This window comes from Lonchura striata, chromosome 5, assembly GCF_050655825.1.
Source record: "Lonchura striata isolate lonStrDom1 chromosome 5, ASM5065582v1, whole genome shotgun sequence".
NCBI classification, from domain to species: domain Eukaryota; kingdom Metazoa; phylum Chordata; class Aves; order Passeriformes; family Estrildidae; genus Lonchura; species Lonchura striata.
The window spans coordinates 32,178,075-32,192,254 of NC_140707.1; the positions used below are offsets into that span (position 1 = coordinate 32,178,075).

The 14,180-nt window shown below is 35.3% G+C and overlaps 1 protein-coding gene across 17 annotated transcripts in view; it reads right to left on the reverse strand.

Annotated features, from left to right (window-relative positions):
* LRRC4C (leucine rich repeat containing 4C) overlaps positions 1-14,180 on the reverse strand; it is a 487,862-nt gene that overhangs the window by 160,253 nt on the left and 313,429 nt on the right. The window lies entirely within an intron of this gene.

Sequence of the window (14,180 nt, forward strand, 5' to 3'; positions counted from 1 at the left end):
ATTTAGTCGCTTCTCATATTTTATCTACAGCTCTGACTGGAGTTCTTTTAGGGAGAGAACACCTTTGTTCTCTGCCTACCCAGTACATAGTATAATGAAGCCATTTTTTGCATTTGACCTTTCCATCAGTGCAAATAGTAATAATGATGCACCTAATTTCCAGTTGCTGATGGATGACTGCCTAATTCCAGATCATACATGGGCACTCATGAAGGCACTGGATCACCCAGGCCCAAAACAGGGTCTCAGGTGGGATGACATAACATGCAACATTTCTGCCTGACCACCAGCACCAGAGACTCAAAAATTACCTTTCAAAAATGTTCTTTGAAGAAGCTTTAGAATGCATTCACACTTTACACTGCCACTTATTCCCTGTTTCAGTAGGAATTGGAGAGAAACAGTGAATGATCTTGCTTTAGTTTGTCATAAAAGTAGTTGAGCTTCAAACATGGAACCATAGTGAAGACCCACCTTTAGGGCTAGCCTTAACTCTTGTTTGCAGAAATGTTTTTCTATTTCTATAGCAACACTTTTCCAAGTATAATTCAAATAATTTCTTGTGTTTGCTCAGGAGTTTTACATGTTCTGTTTTGTAGCAGAAATTCCCAAGAAACTTCTGGACGTGCTGGAGATGTCTGCTGTGCATATAGTTATCTAATACACAATCCATTCATAAGGACTTCAATGTTTATTGGAAAATCAGATTAGCCTTATTTCTGTCTTGGACCTACCCAAGAAAGCAATGTTTCTTATACAATCTGGAGTAGCTAAACTGCATAAGCCAACGAAAAAAGTACTTGGGGTCAAATTACATGTTAGCACAGCAGTTCTGCAGTGCCCAGTGATACAGACACACATGTGTTGTGCTAAAATAGACACAGAAGAAATCTTCTGACTGGAAACAACAGATGTAAACCTACATCTTTCTGTTATAATAAGATACAGGCAAAGAGAGAGAAACTAAATATTCACATAGAAAAGCACTGATCAATACACAACATTGTAGATGCATTTTTCTCTATTCCTTTCATCAGTGTTTGGCCAAACTCCCATAGATCTCACAGTAGTTATTAGATAAAACTATCATCTGCCTTTTCACCACTCTTACAGTCAGAGGTATCACCTTAAATAAGCTGGAATTGAACATGACATTAAATGTCAAGCTCAGCACTGCTAATGCGATCACAATTGTCTGTAGAACAACCAGCAGCATGACCCCTCTCTGACCTGTGTATGTTGTGAATCCTTCTTGGTGTCCTATTCCATATTCCTTGCCCAGACATTTTACACCACTGATATTGAGTATCCTTTTTTGCTCCATTTCATCCCCTAAGCAAGGTGTTAGTGCCATTTCCTCAACATCACTACTACTTCCTCCAGTACTTAACACATCCACACCTGCAATCTCACATGAGCATGTAGCAGTCAAAGCTTTTTTCATGTGGTCAATGAGTGGTGTTGTTTGGGGGTTTTTTAATGTATGAGAGAAAATAAAGAAATTTTATGCCCTTACCCATGAATGCTTAAAAAAATTACGAACACACTTTTGTCTGGCAATAGGAAAGAGAGTCCTCTAAGTACATGAATCATCAAGACAGGGAAAAGCAAGTAGAAGACACTGAATGGCAACAGCTTTACAATTTCTGTTTCATTTACTCATAGTTCACCATCCTTAAATATCATTGCCCTGGATTTTTTTTTTTTTATTTATAGATCTGCAGTAATGATGAAGTTCAAAGAAACTCATTAGAGGTCATTAAAAATAACACTGACCCTGGGGAGAAGGAATAGAATTCTAGTCCCATTTCCAAGACACAAATGCAAGACGGAAAACAGAAAAGACAGCTTGAGACTTTTTACAAACTGCACACAGAAGGATGAATTAGAGTCCAAGCAGGTAAAATCCAAACCAGTAATGCTTTTTCATAGTTTAAAAAAAGGTGAGAATCTCTTGGGATAACATGTTGACTTGTTCACAAGTACAATGTTCATCATGGGGGTATTAACATAAGAGTTGGGGTGTCTGGTTGTCACTTCTTCAAGCAAGGGACATTTCAGATGGCTCTGTTGAAATCAGTATAAAGACATCAAGAAATGTGGGTAGCCATTGCAAATAGTTGTGCGATTTTCTGTTTCTCTAGGGATAAGTGTCTTAGTAAACATAGTTTAAAGACAGAAAACCAATTGCTAAAAAATATACACACACGCCCTGGCCAATAGCAAAATATACACAAGAAAACCTGATGAAACAATTCTCACTTACAGATAGCAGCAAACAAGAAGCCAGCACTTTCTATTAGATCTTTAGAGGGGGATTATTTTTTCACTCTATTTAAATACCATTTGGCGACTTACATCTGATTTAGCACTTGGCTTGCCTGTGGAATTAAACAGATTTCATACTATTCTCTTGTGTTCTGATATCCCATGAAAAAACAAAGACATTTGATTAATCAAGATAACATATTAACTCCACCAAGGACAAAACCTTACTCTTATACAACTATTTTAGTGTTTTATATTGCCACAATTAACCACAAAGAGCTTTAAACAGAAAATCAATAGCTATAGCAAAATCCCAGCATAGCTATAATATTCTTCGTCCTGCTGTAGGTTAAAACTCAGCTTGAAGGGATAATGTAATGAGGTTGACACAAAAATGGTGGCCCATTTTTTTCTTTCCCTTGTCATTATCAGGAGTGTTAGATGGATAACTTAGAATAGAAAGGAAAAAAATTGTTTTTTCCAAATTATGACAGACCAAATTCATCTGGACTCCAGTGGAAGCCAAGCCTCTGAGTACAAATATCTCTTGCACAGTGGTTCACAGGGACATCACAGGGAAACTTAGATGGCCAAATTTGGTCTTTGATGGAATGGATATTTATTACTTTTAGAAATAAAGTATATGATGCATATGACTTACTGTAGTCTGTATCTTATCCTGGAGTGAGAGTCAAAACATTTTAAAAGCCTGAAATAAAGCATAAAAGTTGCCATAATTGATGGTGTACCAAAGCTTTCATCTAAGCTTACCAATAAAATGGGAAGCCTGAATTTCAATACCTTCAATTAAGCAGGACTCTGACTTCTGTGAAAGCTAGGGACAACTTACTTACTTGTGTTTCCTGTTTTTACCAGCATCTTATGTGTTTCCTCAATTTAAGCTAAATGCTATTTTTCAAGAACCTCACTTCTCGTAAACATTCTGTTTTGCCCTTAGTCACAGAAAGTTATTGAATATATTAGCTAGATAATTTGGTCCAGTTCAGCGAACTACAGCATATTCCTGAAGGCCACTGTTTTGAAGCAATTATTTTCTCACTTTTCTCAATTCCTTATTTATTTTGTGTCTCACAAACTTTTCTTCAAGTCAGTCTGTTCTGTTTTTAAAAGAACTTCACCTTTTCCAAAGTCCTTTCTCTGCAATAGTTCTAACATCATTGCTAATAATATCACCATGAATTCTAAGGTTAGGGTTTTTTAAAAACCAGCATCAAGGTAATTTATAACATTATTTTATTTACAAGTTATGGTTGGAGCAGCCTACAAGAAAGATGGAGAGGGCTGGTTCTCAAGGATATGTAGTTTTAAGACAAGAAGGATTGGCTTTAAAACAAACAAGGGAGGGTTTAGATTAGAGATGAGGAAGAAATTCTTCACTCTGAGGGTAATGAAGCACAGGAACAGGTTGTCCAGAGAAGCAGTGGATGCTCCATCTCCAGAAGTGCTCAAGGACAATTTGGATGAGGCTCTGAACAACAAGGCAGTGTAGAAGGTGTCCCTGCCCATGGCACAGAGGGTGGAACTAGATGTTCTTTAAAGGTCCCTTCCAACCTAAACCACGTTAAGATTCTACAACTAGATTCTACACCTCTAAGATTCTAAATCAAACAGCAGAGCATAACTGTAGTATATATGATTTCTGAATGTTAGCATAGGAAGCATCCAGTTTTAGAATAAATAATTCCAAACTGGAATTTAGCAACAGCAAACTATGACACCTATCAGAAAACTTGGGCTGCAAATGATCATTTCAGAAACTATTTTTAAGCAGGCTCAACACTCAATATACCACCACTTCCCCTCCACCCCCTGAGAAATAGAGAAAATGAGATGTCAGCAATCAACACAGTCAACAGAGATTCATGCAGCATCTGACAGCATTTATGTTAATAGCACTTTCTTGTCCCACGGTCCAAAGAAATATGCTGTCAAAGCTCCACATGCAACTGGGACATCTCACTATGGCTGTCTCATCCTCAGATGAGAACCTCCTGACAAAAATTTGAACATACAATTTAGCTTTCTTGTTTACCAGTGAATTCAATGTTTGAGGAATCTATGATCCAAACTGAAGTCAGAGTAAAGATTAGTTTGTTGCAAGTTTTTTTGAGCCAGTTGGACATACGATGTTCTGCTAAAATTTCCTAACAGCTAATTCTGAGGCATTTAAGGAGGATTTGATAGCATTCTGCTTCACTGAACATTAAACATTATATTTCTAGCCTTCTTAAAAGAAGTTTGTTTTCATGAAAGATATTTTAAGCCAACATCAAAAGATGAACAGACAAGGAAAATATTTCTACTTACTTCAAAGTCTGCACTTAAACACCATAAATAGATGCCCAAATTATTGCATAATTATTTCTGCTTACCTTGTACAATTGTACTATTTTTTTTTAGCCAAGAAGCACATTTCCCTGCAGTCAATCAACACACAAATGTCTCCATTATACTAAATATAGGAAACAAGGTGAATTATGGTAAGCAACTCCTCTACAATGTGTGACTTTAAATACTACAGTACATTCTTCTTAAGAGAAAGAAAGATAATGGATGTGAGTTCTGATCATTTTTATTTATTCGGACACTATGTTAATTTGGGAGGAGAGAAGATATATTCATGTGAAAGTCAGCTGTTAATTTTTATTTCAAAATATACAAAAAAGTTTGAAAAACATAGGTATTTTTCATATTCAGATTATGAATAGTTCTTGTTTTGAAAGCATTTTCTATAGGAATTTGCCTACATTCAAATTCCAAAAAGACAAGAAACATCTGGAAAGCAAATTGAAAAAAGTCAAGGCTGGTTTTATTTTGATTTTCAGTTTAAGAGGGCCAAAATCAGGAGTACTGAGTAGTTCTGATTTGCAATTCTATTTAGATTCTATATGCTAGAAAGTGCAGACCCTTTCACTGTCAGAATCTCCTACAAGAACACTGTGTCGTGCACTTGAAATACCAAATCAGTGTTTACACTAACACTAGGAAGTTGTTTTAAATGCTTACTTCAGGATACTGCTATGCCTAAATTATGTCATATGTAAATGAGTGCAGTGATGTTTGCCACCCCTGTTACAGGCAGCTGCTTCACTTTCCATGTCTAGGGGCTATTTCTAGGGACTGATGGATCTCGACAGTACTGGATTACCTTGTTTCAGAGGAACTGCAAGAACTGGATGGGAATTTATTTTTTTTTCCCAATACTAATATATTACTTTTCTTACTTCAAAAGAATTTTAAACAAACAGTCAGAAATTTCTCAACAGTCTCAGCTGGGGATAGCTAAAATATTATATTTTGCAAACTTGATTTTATTTTTATTTTTTTTTTTTGAGATAAATTTGCCAGTACTTCAAACTAAAAATTTGCTATTTAGAAAGAAAATAATTTTGAAACAAGACATTTCAATGCTTTTAGAAATCATCTTCTTTCCATTCTATATGTTATTTCAAGTTGATTGATTAATCAAAATTATTTCTGGTGTAAAGAATTTAGTTTCGTTTCAGCAAATAAAAAACCAAAGTTTTGGCAAAGATGCAAAATGAAAGCAATTTTCTACTTTTAAGAACAATATTCTCACCCCTAAGAAAATAAATTGTGCAATCTACATATCCATATGAGACCAGCAGTATCAGGGGTTGTTTCTAAGGAAATTTCCATGCACCATATGATTACCAAGATGAACCTCTTAAGACTCGTTCATATTGCAGATGGCCACAACCAATACTGTTCTTTGAAAATTATTTTGAAACTTAGAATGGATAGGTACAAGATTATGAGGGAGGTTTTAACAATTAAGAGTACAGACACTACTGTTAACAACAGAAGTAGGGCTGAATATGTAAGATTGCTCCATATGAGTTGAATTTTTAAAAGATCAGACCCCAAGTTTAGAAATTAAAGCAATTTATTAAATTGCTTATTAAAGTGTTTATTCAACATGTTCAGTGTCTTCCAGATGACATGTCCACCTAGTACAAATCATGACTGACAAAGTCCAGGATGTCTGTATGGCTGTGTCTACTGGGCAAATGCACTGAGACAGCCTGATAGAGTATATTCTGCTAGTCACTAATCTAGAAAAGATTTATTCTAGTGAGTAAACAAGTAGCCACTTTTGCAATTCTTTGAGACATCAATCCCTATTATTATGCTATTCTGGATGCTGTCTCACAGTAAGATTCTAAGCAAATAGAGTAGGATTCCCTATCAGACTCCATGAGGAATCAGACTGCTGGAAGCATGAAGGTTTTGTGTATGCCTGCCTTTCATCTGAGTTTTGCCTCAAAACATAAGAGGAAAGGAGGTGGGCTAATGAATTTCTTTAAGACTTATGTCACTAAATTAGCCCACTTCACTCCATGCAAATTCCCAGTGACTGCTGAACCACTCACTAATGAATACAAGTATAGGCAATTACATGGCAAGTTGCTTGAGTCTAGACTATCTGCTACAGCAGTCAGTGACAACATGGCCAATGGGTGCATTAACCACATATTATTATTTCCCAAGAGGAAAGGTCTTTCAAAAATGCCGTGTCCTATTGCACATTAATGACTTCCTACACTCCATATATTTACAAACTATGGTAGGTTGTGATATAGCAAAAAAGCAGTAAAGATGCTATGGGTAGTAGTGTATAAACTCTTTCTCAAGTAAATAGTTTATGTGTAATACTAAATAAAGTGGCAATGAATTTATAAACATATTATGTATGGTGTTTCAGGGAGTAGAAGATACTGTAAAGTTACATATATTTGTTTCTATTGTCTTTGTACCTTAGATTTACTAGGGTTTGGAAGGAAAAAGAGGAACAGTTTGACTTCCTATACAAGAATACACAACCTTGGAAGTTGGTTAAAAATAAGAAAGCGATAAGCTTTTAAAATCATTAATACCCAGAATAAAAAAGAAAGCTGACTTTTACCAGAAGAGAACAAAGCATGAAAATACTTAAAATATTACTTCATTTTCAGTAAGAATTTCCAGCGTCCATGAGGACTCATTGAGCTCTGACAGTAAGACAAGCAGAGAGAGGGAAGCCAGGAAGTGACTTTTGGAAGTTTAGCCTAAGATCCTCATATAAACGGTCAGATACCTATAGAAAAGGTATAAGAGTTTAAAATATACTTTTTCTAAACTGTTTTATGTAAACATAGTTTTGCCATGATTAAATTATTTTATTATAGAATATCAGTCTTAATTTAAGGGGAAGAATTGCAAAATGAGAACTCAGATCAGACCTGCTGAATGTTTAAGCTGAAGAACACAACTGCATTCTGTGAACTGCTTCCACCACACACACCAGATATTATCAGAACGCTCAACTTGAGACTTTACAGATATAATGAAAATATCTATTCCATGACTGCATGTAGTTTATTAACTTAGCTACCCCAGGAAAACTAAGTGAAATAATTCTGTACTATTCTAATAATTCATTACGTGGCTGCTGAACCCATGAATGAAATTAATACAAAAAAAGTAAAAGCCTCAAAACTCTTACTTGCTCCCTTACACTCTCTTTTTCAGTTTTCTGTTGCATAAACCACCTTTTGATTTGGGTATAGATTATTCTGATGGCTTTGAACAGCTAATATGAGAGCTTGTGTAAGATAATAAAAGAAGGAAACAAGCATATCTATATTTATTTGCCTGCTGTTTTTTTTTTCCCCTCGACTCAGTATATTTATAAGGCAACACAGAAAAAATGGCCTCTGACTGTTTACCCTGTTTTTCAGGGAGATGAATAAGATATAAAAGGCCACTGTCTCAGTAGAGCACTCAAATTTCATTAGTGAAATGGGCAGTCCTGTACAAAGAGCTGCCCTTACATAAACTTCAGCCATTTGAAATTATGGCTTATGTTGGTAACAGAAACTTTCCAAATACTGAGAATAGATTACAAGAGTACCAGACAGTACAAGAGCAGTGATCTGGGCCCATGTGGAGAGTGTTTATTGTCTACATTTCACTTTCTCTGCACTAGAGGCACAAGACAGATGCAGGGAAAAACAGCAGCTTTGCCATCCCACGTGTCTTTGCAATCAGCCTTATCATTGATTAACTTGCAATTTCCTTGTAAACTTCTTCAGAAATCATCGATCCATTTTGCAAGCATGCCTTCAAGTGTAACATATGCAACCTGAATATCAAAGAACATTTGAATTCTAAAATCATGGCAAGAATTTTCTACTTACACTATTATTCATATAGATCAGAAACACACAGATCTTGAAGCCAGTGCTGAAATGAGTCTTCTAAGATTGAATTACTATGACAAAACAAAGTTTGCTTGCTTTGCCCTTGCTTAAAATAAAAATTTGCTTTTACATGCTATTTGTTCTTACCAATGAAGATGACTTTAAAAAAAAAACCCCACAGATCCATAAAACTAATTGTATACCAATCACCTGTTATGACTTATAAAATTTCTACTGTCTACTGAAAATTAGAGAACACAGGAAAATTAAAGAGAACATAGAGTGGGAACACACCCAGACAGACCTTCTAGAAATTTATTTGCAGATGAAACAGTACTGACATCATGTTCAGGGTTGCTCAACCTCTCTAAACTGAGTACTCAGCACAACAAAGTTAGATTTCTAGAAACAGCCTGTCCCACTGAGGTCCTCTAGTCTGTGTAAAATAGAGAAACTCACTATTGGCACAAGAGCAGAAGGAGCTCCCAATGCTTAAGGAAAACCAAGTAATACTTTGCATGGAAATGCAGGCTATTTTTGTATAGAGAGACTGTTGTATTCCCAGTAAAGAACTGAACCTACCAAAGGGGAAAAAAAATTCAGAATTGCCTAAATATCACACTATCTTTTAAAATACTACACTCCAGTGTGCTACCTACCTACCTTCAGCAAATGCTCTCTCATTTTCAAATTTTTATCTCTCAAAGAAGCATTAAGATTGGTAAGGACTCTGGAGATCTCCAGTCAAACACCCCTGTGTTTGACTCTATCTATATTTGCAGATATAAAAATACATACAAAAATACATGAAGGTTTACACACACACACACACACACACACATATGCCTATATCTAGATTTCTACATTTTCTATTTGTACCTCAGAGAAAATACCAGTTGTTATTTGGTTGTAGAGAGAAAGTTCCAACCATCCTTTGCTCTTAAGACAACACTCGGAAGGTTGAGGAAACAAACACATCACCTTTTGTCAGGAAAATCTCAGCAAAGCTGTGCAATTGCCCATTAGCAACTGACCACATCTCTGAAATCTTTTCTCAGCTTCTCACTCTCTTTTAAAAGGCATTGCACTTGAAATCCCTATCACTCCACCCTGATTCAAAACAGCTCTGCAGCCAATAAAGTTATTTTAGTTTCAATACTTCTGCAGTGGAAATATGACACCTACTTTTATAAGTGAATAGCAGTTATTCAGTTTATTTACTCATGGAATATTTGAATGGCAAAAGGACAAACCATTAAACTTCACAAATAGTTTCACTATTTCTTTGATTGCAAGTGATTACTTGGCATCCTGATTTCCTATAAGGAAATACTCTGCTGTGTTTTGGTTTCCAAATTAGGCATAGAAACTTCTCTAGGATAAGCAGGCCTAGCTAAACATAACTACAAATCTTCATTCTTACTATCTTTCCTTCTTCTACCTTAGTTTAGGTTTCTCAGAATCTTGACAAATACTTTTTCTTATACAGGCAGATTTCCCTCAGGATTTTGAGGAAACACTATGCAAGAGAGGAATTGTTGCCATTAAAACCACCAGAGACCCATGTCTTACCCATTCAGCTATAGATAATCTCTTTGTCATAAGTAAAGTTAAAGTCATACACTGTAGCAGGTCCACCGTATAAAACCATTAAAATGCTCCTCTGGCAATATTAATTTTAATGCAAGCATACTCACAAACACATAGAACTTCTTTTGCAGCCTTGGAGATGTCTGAGTATCTTACAGTTTTGCCAGTATCCTGTATCACATCATCCATCATAGAGACATAAAGCTACTAAGACAACTAAAGAAAAAGGCACCAGGAGCATGGCTGGAGGCTGTGCATTTACTAGCTCAAGCTTTTTGGTTGCTCACTGAACTCATATACCTTTCATGGTTGATTTCTTTGGACAACTACCTATGGAAATTAAAAAAAAATGTTGGATAAAAAAATGGGCTTTGTAGGAGATGACACCTACCGTGTCTCCAGCCAGTTATTACACCTCAACAGCTTGAAGGTTTACCCTCTTCCTTTACCTGCATTTCAATTCACACAGTACCATTCTCAATAATACATCATTATCTACTAAGTAAACTCCCCTGATAATCATGCACTTTTTGGAAGGTCTATGGTGCAATTTCTCATTTTCAGAGCTGAATCTAATATATGGCTATAATCTATTCTGTTTTCTATTTCTGCAATACTTCTTTGCTATAATACTTATATGATACTGACTATAAAAGACAGATCACTGCTCCTGTTATGATAATGGATCAATATTTTGCCTGAAATGTATTTACTCTGTTGGGGTCCTGAGTGTTCTTTGTTGAGGAGAAGTCAGACTGTTGAAGCATAATTAAATAAAAACGATACCTGAAAACATGTTTCAGTAGTGTCAGTCACTACATTATTGTCTTCATTTACTCTAGCTGAGTTAGATTTAGATAGCCTCAAAATTAAAAGGTTTTAAACTATGTATAAACTTAAAATGCAGTAGAAGTCCTGATATGGAATGACTTAACACCAACAATGACAGATTAATGTTAAAACAAAACTTTTTTTTTTTTTTGGAAGCATGGAGGATGGAAAGAACATCAATTAGATCGTCTCTTCATGAGGAAAACCACAGACCTGTGGCAGTGAGATACACCATTACCTGGTTACTTGACAAGGGCACTAATCAGCCTGTACACATTTTCTGTCAGTAAAGGATGTAAACCTATCTTCCTGCTTATTACACATCATCTAGTAATCAAAAATTCACAGAATGTAACATTGACCATTTTGCTAATTAGACTCAGGTCCTGCTGATGGGTGCTCACATTACCCTCTGCAAAATTAATTTCTATGCAACTGCATGATGAAGTCAAAGAAAGACATTTTCTGAAATTCCTGCCCCACAGCTCTAGGTTTCATCTAGAAAAAAATTCTGTCTGAGCTACATGGATTACCAGCATAGTCAATTCAAGTGCTGACAACCTTTACTTTTTTATCTAACTGGATTAAAAATGCTTAGGCTATGGCACAGAAATCTCACACATGAAATCATCAGAAACTCTTTTAATAGTAGACATCTTACACTGATTTCACATTTAGAGCTGGCAGTGCTAATGTCATTCCCTGATGGGAAAAGAGACATGATACAAAGCCATGGGATATAAGTTTTATCCCCATCATCTTTTTTTTTTTCACTTTTCACTTTAGATGTACAACAGGTGCTTGTAGGAAAGCCACTACTCTAACTTAATCATGCTCACTGAGATAAAATGCTAAGAGGCAGCTCTGGGGGGAGAATGACTAAACATATTTGCATAGTTTGCACTACAGATTTTATTTAATTTAGGAAGAAAGGCCTGTGAGGCTTACTGCATTGTCAAAAGCTGTAAATATAAAAGTGCCTTCAGTATTTCCTCAAGTGCTAAGTAAAAGGTCCTTTGGATTCAGAGATAAAGTTGGACTGATGAAATCAGTCTTCATAGCCTTTCAAACTGATATTTGGAGGGTAAATATGGTACGGGTAAACTATACAATCTTGAAAAGAGTTTCAGTTACTTCTTTGGAAGAAAATCTCATTCAGCTCTGGATTTCCCAAGTACAACCACAAAAGTCTTGTTTGTGAATTCTAAAATAAATGCATATACACAATAATAATATTTTTTCTCCTCAATGAAAAGTCCTAAATGCTAAAAAACCCCACTAGATTACCACCAATACCTTCTTCCACATCTATAATGTATCACAATGTATTGCATGCATACAACACACATGTGAAATAGTTCATTCAGTGTTTTCTCCTACTTTGGTTGATCCAAGTATCTCACTTCAATATGTATTCAAAGAGTTCTCTAGAAGAGGCGCATGATTTAATCATCAGATTAGCTAATTGCTTTTTGAACAAACAGATTAACAGGGCTACTATCCAGATCTGATCCATGATTCCTAGACTCACTAAAAATAACATCAAAGAAGATATGGAGTAAATAAAACAGCTTCAGAAGGAAGGCAAAATATTATGAAGGGTGTTTACCTCATATGGGAAAGGATGGATTATGGTCTCCTTTTCTTGTACATACTCCCAGAGTATTCTTACACAAAGGCAGACACCGAAAAGGAAGTGAAAAAAGAAGTGGCTGCTAGCTCTCTACTAGCAACCCAAAATTTCTTCATCTCTGGAGCAGAGAAATGTGTCCTTTGATGCAGCTGTCCAAATCCTATTTTAAAATACATAATCTGTCTTTAAATATAAGTCTTTTGGGAATAAAAATGCTTGTTTACAAGTTGAAACTTGTTTTAGAGGCATTTCTGTATACAATAAGCTTTTCAGCTAAGCAATGAATAAACTCAACTTCATGAATTTCCTTCCATTTCAAATAGGTTTCAAAAGCCTAGTCTAGACTTGTCCTTTGTTCTGGCAACTCAATTTAAAAGAAATTTTAGTGTAACCAAAATCATATTTGTTAAGGACACATTTTTTTTAATCTGCATACTAGAAGTAGTTTTTGTGCTAGTGGAAAACCCATTACTTTTTTCATCTGACACTTGTAGAGGTTTCATTTTGAACATAATAAACAATGAAAAGCTGAAGCTCACTTTTTCTCTTGTTTTAAATCTGTGAGAAACAGACATAGATGCATGAACTATTAACCATGAAGATAAGGGGCTCTACAGCTCAGAAACTAGAGATGAAAGACCCAAAATGTGCTGCATCATTTTACAACTCATGTTCTAATCTCAATATTTGCATTTGTCTTCTTATGATAATTTCTAAGGGAATATTTCACCTACTAAAAAGTCGTAATAAACAGAAGTGTAATAAACTGTGAAATTTGTGCCCTTGAGCTTTGAAAATTTTTATCCAAAACCATGCAGTCAACACTTCCAGCTAATATGTTATGCAACATGATGCTCTCTCAAATACAGCATCAGCTGATATCATTCTGATGAACAAAGCAATACTTGTGTGATGAACACACATGCATTCACAAGCTGCTTTCAGATGTATTTAGTTATTTAAATATGTAGCTATCTAATGAAAATCAGTAGCTACACTAGTCTTCAATTTCCAACAAAGTATTTTGCTGATTTCATCACTGACCATTTTAACAGTCTTATTTAGGTACTGGCTGTATCAGAGGAACTTCAGAAGCATTTTAGGACTAATTATTTGAAAGAAAAAGGGAAGGAATCAGAAATATTCTCCTTCTAAAGATGTTTTAAAATCCAAGCCATACTGCACTGACACAAAATGTAGTCTGAAAAACACCATTACTGCCTCATCAACAGTATTTCGACATCAGGACACATTATACCTGAGCTTTTGGTGATGGAAAATCTATCCTTCCAAACTTAACACTGAACATTACAGAAAATAGAACTATCTTAATTGTACCAATTTAGAAAGAATACTCAGTGATAATTTCACTAGTAAGAATCTTATCTCTTGCAAAGAAAAAAATTCAAACAGCAAAAACTTAGAATATTAAAACACTATAAATGTCTTTTTAAAACACTATAAATAGACCAAATGGATACAGCAATTGTGTGCCAGCCAGGACAATGACTGGACAACTGTGAAATTTTAAGATCTTATTTGATTTAGGAAGGTGTGTGTCTTTAACATACATCTTACCACACATACTGTGCCATGAATATATATGACATATATATATATCAAACAAAGTCTGG